The sequence below is a fragment of the Colobus angolensis genome, unplaced genomic scaffold (genome assembly GCF_000951035.1).
Source record: "Colobus angolensis palliatus isolate OR3802 unplaced genomic scaffold, Cang.pa_1.0 Scaffold15, whole genome shotgun sequence".
In the NCBI taxonomy this organism is placed as follows: Eukaryota; Metazoa; Chordata; class Mammalia; order Primates; family Cercopithecidae; genus Colobus; species Colobus angolensis.
In genome coordinates this window covers 1,150,577-1,161,756 of record NW_012114599.1, presented here as the reverse complement: position 1 = coordinate 1,161,756, position 11,180 = coordinate 1,150,577, and the positions used below count along the sequence as shown (strand labels likewise).

General features: G+C 40.3%; 1 pseudogene; it reads left to right on the top strand.

Annotated features, from left to right (window-relative positions):
- Window positions 1–6,840: 6,840 nt before the first annotated feature.
- LOC105507394 lies at window positions 6,841–7,969 on the top strand (annotated as a pseudogene).
- Window positions 7,970–11,180: the final 3,211 nt, after the last annotated feature.

The following is an 11,180-nucleotide window of genomic DNA, read 5'->3' as shown; positions in this document are numbered from 1 at the left end:
TTTTGAGACGGAGTCTCGCTCTGTCGCCCAGGCTGGAGTGCAGTGGCGCGATCTCGGCTCACTGCAAGCTCCGCCTCCCGGGTTTACGCCATTCTCCTGCCTCAGCCTCCCGAGTAGCTGGGACTACAGGTGCCCACCATCTCGCCCGGCTAGTTTTTTGTATTTTTTAGTAGAGACGGGGTTTCACCGTGTAGACCAGGATGGTCTCGATCTCCTGACCTTGTGATCCGCCCGTCTCAGCCTCCCAAAGTGCTGGGATTACAGGCTTGAGCCACCGCGCCCCGCCTTGGTATCTCATTTTTGTAGGGTTTTTCTTTTCTATCTCATTTTCTTATTGATTATTGATATATATGATGGTCTCGATCTCCTGACCTTGTGATCCGCCCGTCTCGGCCTCCCAAAGTGCTGGGATTACAGGCTTGAGCCACCGCGCCCGGCCTTGGGCCTCATTCTTGCTGACAGCTTACAGTTTAAATGAGTATAGAAGTCAAGGTCAACAGTTATATTCCTTACATATTCTGAGGAAAGAAGATCCTATTACCTACTGGAAGACGTTGTTCTGGTAAATATGTTGTTAATTTAACTAATGTTTTGGTGTAGGAACTGTGGGCATTTTTCATTTTGAAAAGCTTTTATGTTTTATGATCTGCAATTTCACTTTTGAGCATCTAGAAGATTTAAAAAACTTATCCTAGTAAGCAGTTGTTCACATGTGTGCTAGTTCAATATAAAAACCCAGTTCAATATGAAACCTTCAATTCTGGAAACCTTTTAATCATTATCTCACTGAATACTGTTTCTCTACTACTCTAATTTCTCCTAAAATTTCTTTTGAATATTGAACTTATGTTTGAATCTCTCAATCTATACTCAATTTTTTTTCCCACTCCTCTCTTACTACATTCTGGGTGAATTCCTTAACACTATTTTCCAAATCACTGTTTCACTGACTACGTTCAGTCTAGTACACATCTAATGACATCTTACTTAATATAGTTATTTATTTATTTATTTTAAAGACAGGATCTTGCTCTGTTGTCCTGGCTGTAGTGCACAATCATGGCTCACTGCAGCCTCAACCTCCTGGGCTTAAGCGATCCTCCCACCTCAGCCTCTCAAGTAGCTGAGACCACAGGCATGCACCACCACGACTGGCTAATTTTTAATTTTTTTTGTAGAGATGTGATTTGGCTATGTTGCCCAGACTGGTGATTTTGGTTCTTTTATGGCTATTATTCCTTCCTTTACCTCCCTGAGGATCTTAAACATATACTTTAAAATTGTTCTATTATTGACACTTATAGACTAAGGATTCACTTGTATGTCAATTATTCCTACTCCTACAAAAACGAAAACATACTATAAATACTGTATAATGATTCCCCTTTTTTTCCCACTAAGCAACAAAACTTAGGAGATATTTCTGTATCAGTACACAGAAAACATTCTCTTTTCTTTTTGATGAAGGTGTTGACTTGGTTATTTCAGGTTTAGTTTTTCTTGTATATTTTCGAATTTTTGTTTGGCAGGTTCACTAGAACTCCAAGTTGCATGGTGTGTGTATCTTTGTGTGCTTACCTCACCCTAACAATTTTTCATTTTCTACCATCTCTCACTCAAAACTCCCACCCCAGAAAAAGGTTTTTTTTTTTTTTGAGATGAAGTCTTGCTTTGTTGCCCAGGCTGGAATGCAGTGGTGCGATCTCAGCTCACTGCAACCTCCGACTCCCGGGTTCCAGTGATTCTCCTCCCTCAGACTCCCAAGTAGCTGGGATTACAGGCATGCGCCAACATACTCAGCTAATTTTTGTACTTTTAGCAGAGATGAAGTTTCACCATGCTGGTCAGGCTGGTCTCAAACTCCTGACCTTATCATCCACCAGCCTCAGCCTCCCAAAGTGTTGGGATTACAGGCGTGAGCCACGGCGCCCGGCCCAGAATGAGGTCTTATAATACTGCAGATGTCTCTTCCTGAAGATCCAGTCCCTAAGTCATGGGCAGGTAGGCCCAGCTTTAATCCAGGAGGTTGTCACTGCTTCCTTCCAGCACTCTGGACCTGCAATTTATGTAAGCCACATCCCTAAGCAACAGTCATACATTCTTTTTCAGTTTTTTCCTGATTCAGCCCTTTAGTTTCCAGGGTAATAAAAACAGGCTGTTCATCTTCCTGCTCCAATCTGTCTACCAATATACAGTACAGTTTTGGTCTCTATCCTGCAGATGACCTCTCAGAGGCATCTTCCTGCTTGCCAAACAGATTTTGATAAATTCATGTATTTAGTCTCTATTTAACACTTTGCCTTTTGTTCTTTTTTTTCTTTTTTTGAGACAGCGTCTCACTCTGTCCCCAGGCTGGAGTGCAGTGGCACGATCTCAGCTCACTGCAATCTCTGCCTCCAGGTTCAAGTGATTCTCCTGCCTCAGCCTTCCGAGTACCTGGGATTACAGGCACCTGCCACCATGCCCGGCTAATTTTTGTAGTTTTGGTAGAGACGGGGTTTCACCATGTTGGCCAGGCTGGTCTTGAACTCCTGACCTCGAACTCCTCAATCCACCTGCCTTGGCCTCCTAAAGTGCTGGGATTACAGGCGTGAGGCACTGTGTTCAGCCTTTTTTTTTTTAAGGAATGAAAGGTCTCAGCCATGTGTGGTAGCTCATGCCTGTAATTCCAGCATTTTGGGAGACAGATGCAGGCAGGCAGATCACCTGAGGTCAGGAGTTCGAGACCAGCCTGGCCAACATGGTGAAACCCCTTCCCTACTAAAAATACAGAAATTAGCCCGGCGTGGTGGGGTGCCTATAATCCCAGCTACTTGAGAAGTTCAGGCAGGAGAACCGCTTGAACTGGGGAGGCAGACATTTCAGTGGGCTGAGATCACACCACTGCACTCCAAGCGAAGCTCTGTCTCTCAAAAAAAACAAAACAAAACAAAAAAAGCCTCCCTCCCAAACTTTCTGTGTATTAACTTCCTCTCCCCTTTCTCCAGGTAACGCATGTTAAGATTTCCTTGTCCATCCTTTCCAAGTTTCCGAGTGTAAAAAAACATATGAATATAAATTATGTAGCCCCAGAATTTTGCTTTTTTTTTCTTACAGCTGCTTGGTATTCCATTATATGATTTTTCCATAATTTCTTTGATTAATCCCCTACTGATGGACATCTGGATTGTTTCTCACCTTCTGCTATTACAAACCATAATACAAAATAATCTGAGACACGTATCATGTGGTAAGTGTGTAAGTATAAGATAAATTTCAGAAAATTCAACCTGCTGGGTATTTTTTACTCTGGCAGATATTGACCAATTGCCTTCCACAGGGATTATCTCAATTTGTATTCTCAATAGCAATGTATGAGCAGCTTTTCCCCCAAAGCTCCACAACCATGCCCAACTTTTGTTTTTGCCTAATAGGGTAACTATAATCATTATAGTTTTAATTTCTCTTACTGTGAATGAGGTACTGGCTTCATTATCTTAAAACCCATTTATATTTAATTTTCTGTGAATTATCGATTCATATATTTGCTCACTTTTTATGGGATTACAATATCTTTTTCTTATCACGTTTCCAAGTACTTCTTACATGTGTATTAGGAAGGCTACCCTTTGTTTATGATTAAAATTACAAGTTTTGTTAATTCCTAACTGTAAGTAAGTTTTGGTTGCAAATAAGTTTTACCAGTTTTGCTGAAACTCTATATCCACTGAACAATTCCCCTTTCCCCCTTCCCCTAGCTACCACGATTCTACTTTGTTTCTAAGAGTTTGATTACTTTAGATATCTCATATAAGCGGGGTCATGCAGTATTTGTCTTTTTGTGACTGGCTTTCACTTAGTATAACATCCTCAAGGTTCATCTATGTTGTATCACACGAAAAAATTTCCTTTTTAAAGTTTGAATAATATTTCATTGTATGTATATACATTTTCTTTATCTACTCAGAGAGTGCCTTTTTCTTTTTTGGGGGGGAGACGGGGTCTCACTCTGTCACTCAGGTTGGAGTGCAGTGGTGCAACCTCGTCGGTTCACTGCAACCTCCGTCTTACAGGCTCAAGAGATTCTCATACCTCAGCCTCCCCAGTTGCTGAGACCACAGGCACATGCCATCATGTCCCGCTTTTTTTTTCGTATTTTTGGTAGAGTCGGGGTTGTGCCATGTTGCCAGGCTGATCTCAAACTCCTTGGCTCAGGCAATCCATCCAACTTGGCCTCCCAGAGTGCCCTGAGTATTTTTAATGTAATAGAATTTATCAATTATTTCATGACTTCTGGATTGAGTCAGTATAAAAGGTCTTCTCCATATCAGAATTATAAAAAGACTTCTATTTTCTTTTAGCATTTTCATGGTTTTATTTTATTAATTGATCCGTTTGGCATTTATGTGAAAAACATCCAATTTCATTTTTTCAGTTTTCCTGGCTCTTCTTAACATTTCCTGCTATGAATGTATTTCCATTTCTCCTCGCATTTTTGGTAATTTCTGCTTCACCTAGGTTGCTGCTATGTTATCTGACATATTGCTATTCACAACTATTAAATTTTCATTGTGTCCTTTAAGAAATAAGTGCCTCTCTTTATTGTTTTTTAGTATGAACTCCACCTGGTATGTTAAAATCATGACACTCCTAAATTCTTTTCATTTGCATTTGTATCTTATACCTTTTCTCTATCTTTTAAAACACCAACTTTTCACAATCACTGCCTTAGGTGTGTACCTTGTATAAACCACAGAGTGGGTTTTGCCTTGAATCTAAACTAAAAAATACTTTTCTTCTGAAAGTAAGTTAAGCATACTAATATATTTTGTTAAGAAAGGCATGTTTGGGCCGGGCGTGGTGACTCACGCCTGTAATACCAGCACTTTGGGAGGCTGAGGTGGGCAGATCACGAAGTCAGGAGTTCAAGACCAGCCTGGCCAACATGGTGAAACCCCGTCTCTACTAAAAATACAAAAATCAGTCGGGCTTGGGGGTGGGCACCTGCAGTTCCAGCTACCTGGGAGGCTGATGCAATAGAATCACCTGAATCCGGGAGTTGGAGGTTGCAGTGAGCCAAGATTGAGCCACTGCACTCCAGCCTGGGCGACACAACGAGACTCTGTCTCAAAAAATAACAATAAAGAAAGAAAGGCACGTTTGGTCTTAGGGCTGTCGTGTTATGTATGTGGTTATATATGAACATTTTTTCACTAAACGATGTTTTACTTTCAATGGGTTTGTAGTTCTTTCAATATTTAGGAAGGTTTATAGCTTTGTTCTAATGGTTACCTTCATAATTTCTATCTCTTTAGACAATACCTATTAGTTCCTCAATATGAGTAACGTTAAATTAAGCTTCATTTCCCACTATCTGATTTAATCAATAGTATTGAATCTAATAGCATTATCTTTAGTGTTTTAGTTTTCTTTGTTATTTTAATGTTTCTTTTAAAGTGCTGAATATGTTTATATTTCTATTACTTGATCTGTGATGTTTAAACATCTTTTTCAATACCAGTTATTACCATAGGGCAATTCTTTCTCTCAAATTTTTTTAGTTTGATCATTTCTATATCATCAGGGTATACAATATTAACATTATATTCTGTCATTATGATCTCCACATTTTAGTCTTTTTTTTTTTTTTTTGAGACAGATTCTCACTCTATCACCCAGGCTGGAGTGCAGTGGCATGCACGATCTCTCACTGCAACCATCTACCTCCCAGATTCAAGCGATTCTCGTGCCTCAGCCTCCCAAGTAGCTGGGACTACAGGTGTGCACCACCATGCCCAGCTAATTTTTATATTTTTGATAGAGATGGGGTTTCACCATGTTGGCCAGGCTGGTCTTAAACTCCTGGCCTCAAGTGATCTGCCCATCTTGGCCTCCCAAAGTGCTGGGATTACACGTGTGAGCCAACACGCCCAGCCCACATTTTAGTCTTTATGTCTATACATAAATTCACTGCTTACACACCAATCATTTCCCCACATCTGTCAGCTAAGTTTATACTCCAGCATTTTCCTCAAGAAGGGCTCACATAAACAATATTCTCTGAGTACTATTTGTTCCTTAAGAACAATGTGACTGGATATAAAATCTTTAGCTAGCACTTTACTTCCTTATCTCATAAATGTTGTTCGACTGGGGTTGAATGTTGTGGAGAATTCTAAGGCCAGCCATATTTTAATGTCTTACAGAGAACTTGGAGTGGGGTAGTCAGGAAGGTTTCTGGCTGTTGAAAGGAATCTTTACGATCTTTCTGGTCAGTTTTCCCTGCCACAGATGCCCTTTCAATATGTAAATTTCATCTCAGTTAGTTTTTCTTCAATTGTGTTTTTAACCACTTGTTCTGTTGTCATGTTTTGGTTTTCTTCTATAGGGGTTTCAATTCTAAGTTTGTTGGATCTACTGTATTTTCTAAAACTTAAAAAAAAAAATCTTTATTTCCATTTTTTAAAATCCCTGTGTCTCTTACTATGTTTTCCTCGGGGCTAGTCTGCTTCTTGTGATCCTCCTTATTTCACCTGCATTTCTATACTATTTTTTGAGACAGAGTCTTCCCTCTGTTGCCCAGGCTCATGTGCAGTAGTGCAATTTCAGCTTACTGCAACCTCCGCCTCCTGGGCTCAAGCCCTCTTCCCACCTCAGACTCCCAAGTAGCTGGGACTACAGACGCGAGCCACTATACCTGGCTAATTATGTACTTTTTTTAGAGACAGGGTTTTGCCATGTTGTCTAGGCTGGTCTCGAACTCCTGAGCTCAAGCAATCTCCCTGTCATAGCCTCCCAAAGTGCTGGGATTACAGGTGTGAGCCCCCATGCCCAGCCTTTTGCTTTCTTCTACTTCTTTCCCAAGTTCCCTCAACTCACATTTTATCTCATCCTGTTGCCCTGCCATCTCCTTTCTGAGTTCTTACCTTTCCTGCTTTGTAATCTTCTTTTGTAGAACTATTTACAAGCTTTACTCAAGTCTAAAAAATAGATGGTGAAATGCTGGGTCACAATTTTCACCTGCTCTGTAGCAACACTTCACTAAGACTGTTTATTGTGCTTGGGACGTTCTGCTGCCATATCAGCTTCTTTTGTATTTTGCATAACAGAATAAACTGAATTTTCCTGAAGCAGCTATTTACATAGATTCCCAGGAGTGGCAAGGGAAGGAAATACAGGTTTCACAGTCCAAATACTCTCTACTCCTTTGATGCTATAAATAATAGAGGGAGTGTGTGCTCTTCTGCTGCTCTGTGACCAGTGCCCTGTGCATTGCCTTCTCCTGTCTAATCTAACTCATCTCTTTCTTTCACTCTACCTCAGAGCCGCCACCAAAATGCAGATTTTTGTAAAAACCCTATGGGTAAGACCACCACCCTCAAGATTGAACCCTTGGATGCAACAGAAAATGAAAAGGCCAAGATCCAGGATAAGGAAGAAGTCTGTCCGGATCAGCAAAGACTGATGTTTGATGGCAAGCAACTGGAAGATGAAAGTACTTTAACTACAACATTCAAAAGTAGTCTACTCTTGTGTTGAGACTTTGTGGTGGTACTAAAGAAGAAATCTTATACGACTCCCAAGAAGAATAAGCACAAGAGAAAGAAGGTTGAGTTGGTTGTCCTTAAACACCGTAAGGTGGATGAGAATGGTAAAATTAGTCGCCTTAGTCGGGAGTGCCCTTCAGATGAATGTGGTGCTGGAGTGTTTACAGCAAGCCACTTTGACAGATATTATTGTGGCAAATGTCTGGCTTATTGCTTCAACAAACCAGAAGATAAGTAATTGTGTATTAATTAATAAATTCTTTGGCCAGGCACAGTGGCTCACGCCTGTAATCCCAGCACTTTGGGAGGCTGAGGTGGGTGGATCACTTGAGGTCAGGAGTTCGAGACCAGCCTGGCCAACATGGTAAAAATCCATCTCTGCTAAAAATAAAAAAGTTAGCCAGGCTTTGTGACGCACACCTATAATCCCAGCTACTTGGGAGGCTGAGATAGGAGAATCACTTGAACCCAGGTGGCAGAGGTTGCAGTGGGCCGAGATCATGCCATTAATTGCACTCCAGCCTGGGTGACAGAGCAAGACTCCGTCTCAAAAAAATAAATAAATAAAAATTTTTTAAAAATACAGAGAAAAGCTGATTCCTGTACATGTGGCTCTGTGTACACATGTGTACAGCTCTACTTTTTCTTTTCTGAATATAATCAGGTACTTCTGCCCCCAACCCCTGTCATTACAAACAAAAGATTTACCTTTTGAACTTCAACATGAACCCCCTACTATCAGTAAGTATATTTAAACTAATAGCTTCTGTCCCTTTTCTGATGTTTTTGATAGTCCTCAAAAAACATAATCTGGAGTTTACATATGTCTTTCAGTTCACTGAAAACAGAGGTTGATAGATTTTTCTTCTTTATGATTTCTAGAGAAGATGCAGATTTATGCATCTACATTCATTCTAAAAGTATGATTATTAATTGTGTGTATGTTTATCATTGCTGTCTTTGAAGAGATAGAGAATCTCAAAGCTGAAACTCACAGCACCATCCTGATGGCTGTTCCTTATAGTGTAACTTCAGATATTTTTGAAGTATTTTTTAAAAGCTTTTATATGGGAGATGATTATTGACGCATTATAGTAATTAAAACTTCATTCTGGCTGTTTAATCAGAAAAACATGGATTCTAATCCTAAGGTTGCCAATTACTAACTCTTGTGAATTAAATTCAGTAAACAGAAGTTTACTGTAAAACAGGTTCTTGTTACGCATAATACATGAATTATACATCACTTCTACTGTGCATTATAAGTCCATATACTGATTATCAGACATCTATTAATGAGGAAATACATTCTGGTAAGAATATAAAAACTTCATTACCAAACAGTACTACAAAGAAAGCATTCAGGACAGTGAACAAGATGAGCTTATTATATAAAACATTATCAAATAAATATTAACTGGTAATTCTTCATTAAGCATAAATGGGCCTAACAACAACTATAAATGACAGCAAGCACCTGAAGCTGGGATATGGAAAAGCTATCAAGAAGACATAAGACACATAAAAGAAGTGATCAGATACTGAAGTCAAGCAACCACTGAGTTCACAGTTTTACTATGGTGTCAAAAAAAAAAAATTGCAGTAGTACAGCATATGGCTTACTCAAGAACAATGTGTAGGCCAGGTGCAGTGGTTCATGCCTGTAATCCCAGCACTTTGGGAGGCTGAGGTGAGTAAATCACTGAGGTCAGGAGTTCGAGACCAGTCTGGCCAACATGGCAAACCCTGTCTTTACCAAGGGCGTGGTGGTGCATGCCTGTAATCCCAGCTACGTGGGAAGCTGAGACATGAGAAATGCTTGAACCTGGGAGGTAGAGGCTGCAGTGAGCCGAGCTCACACCACTGCACTCCAGCCTGGGCAACAGAAGGAGACTCAGTCTCAAAACAAACAAACAAACAAACAAACAAACAAATGTGTAGATAAGTTTGTCTAAGGAAGAATCTTGTAAAAGAAAAACAGTCAAAGCATAGAAGACTTGGAATAGATTGTTCCACAGGTGGTAAAGCCTTGAAGACAAGAGAGTGCCTAGTTCCTTTCCCCTCCCCAACCAAAAAAATGCCAACATAAAGTGAACCAAGAGACGAACAGAGTATGACAACAGAGTACAAATTCTGTCCTGGTAAATCTTCCATGGACTTTGGCCCATTCCCTCTCACTAAGAATATCCTTTTTCCCCTCTGTTCCTCTATCTGTGGCATACTCGTTCCTCAAGATATAGTTTAAGTACCCCCACTATCTCTGAACAGTCCTTCCAAATCATTTCAGCCCTAAGACTAGTTGACACGTTACTCTCAAGTATCTCATGTATTCATTTATTCCACAGTTAACCTCATGCACTAATGATGGCATTATAAATTATGCAACCTTTCTTTGAAAACAAATTCAGCAATATTTACCAAACTTTAAAATGCAAATATCCCTCCAAATCATCAAAATGTATACATTAAACGTGCATTTTAAAATGTATCAATTATACTTCAATAAAGCTTAAAAACAGAAAAACCCTTTGACCACATAACCCACTTTTAAAAAGTGAATCTTTTGCAAAAGTGAATCTTTCACCAGGCATGGTGCCTCACGCCTGTAATCCCAGCACTCTGGGAGGCCAAGGTGGGCAGATCACAAGGTCAGGAGATCAAGACCAGCCTGACCAACATGGTGAAACCCCCGTCTCTACTAAAAATATAAAAATTAGCCGGGCGTGGTGGCGTGTGCCTGTAATCCCAGCTACTCAGGATGCTGAGGCAGAGGAATAACTTGAACCCGGGAGGCAGAGGTTGCAGTGAGCTGAGCTTGCGCCACTGCACTCCAGCATGGGCGACAGAGTGAGATTCTGTCTCAAAAAAAAAAAAAAGTGAATCTTTCTACTAAAATTGTGACATAAACATGTAAAGATATTTGTTTAGGGTTGTTTGCTGCAGTTCTATAACAGCATAAAAGAATTTAAATGTTAATAGATGAATATTTAATACATTGTAGTACATTCATGTAAAAGACTACTCTGCAACTATAAAAAATAATGAGGTCATCCTCTATTTATACAGATACAGAAAAATGCCCAGGATATCTTTAAGCAAAAAATGAAACTTAGGTTACAAAACAATAAATACAGTGTGGTTTGTTTTTAATGGAAAAAAGTGTGTTTATATTCACATGCATTTAAAAAATTAAAAATAAGCCTGTGTAACACAGTGAGACCCCTGTCTCTACAAAAAAAAGTAACAATTAACTGAGCATGGTGGCACATGCCTGTGGTCCCAGCTAATCGAGAGGCAGAGGTTGAGGCTACAGTAAGCTGTGATCAAGCCACTACACTCTAGTCCGGGTAAAAGAGTGACAAAGCCAGGCACAGTGGCTTATGCCTGTAATCTCAGCACTTCGGGAGACTGAGGTGAGCAGATCACCTGAGGTTGGGAGTTCAAGACCTGCCTGACCAACATGGAGGACCCCATCTCTACTAAAAATACAAACTTACATGGGCATGGTGGTGCATACCTGTAATCCCAGCAACTCGGGAGGCTAAGGCAGGAGAATCACTTGAACCCAGGAAGGTGGAATTTGCGGTGAGCTGAGATTGTGCCATTGCACTCCAGCCTGGGCAATAAGAGCGGAACTCCGTCTCAAAAAAAAAA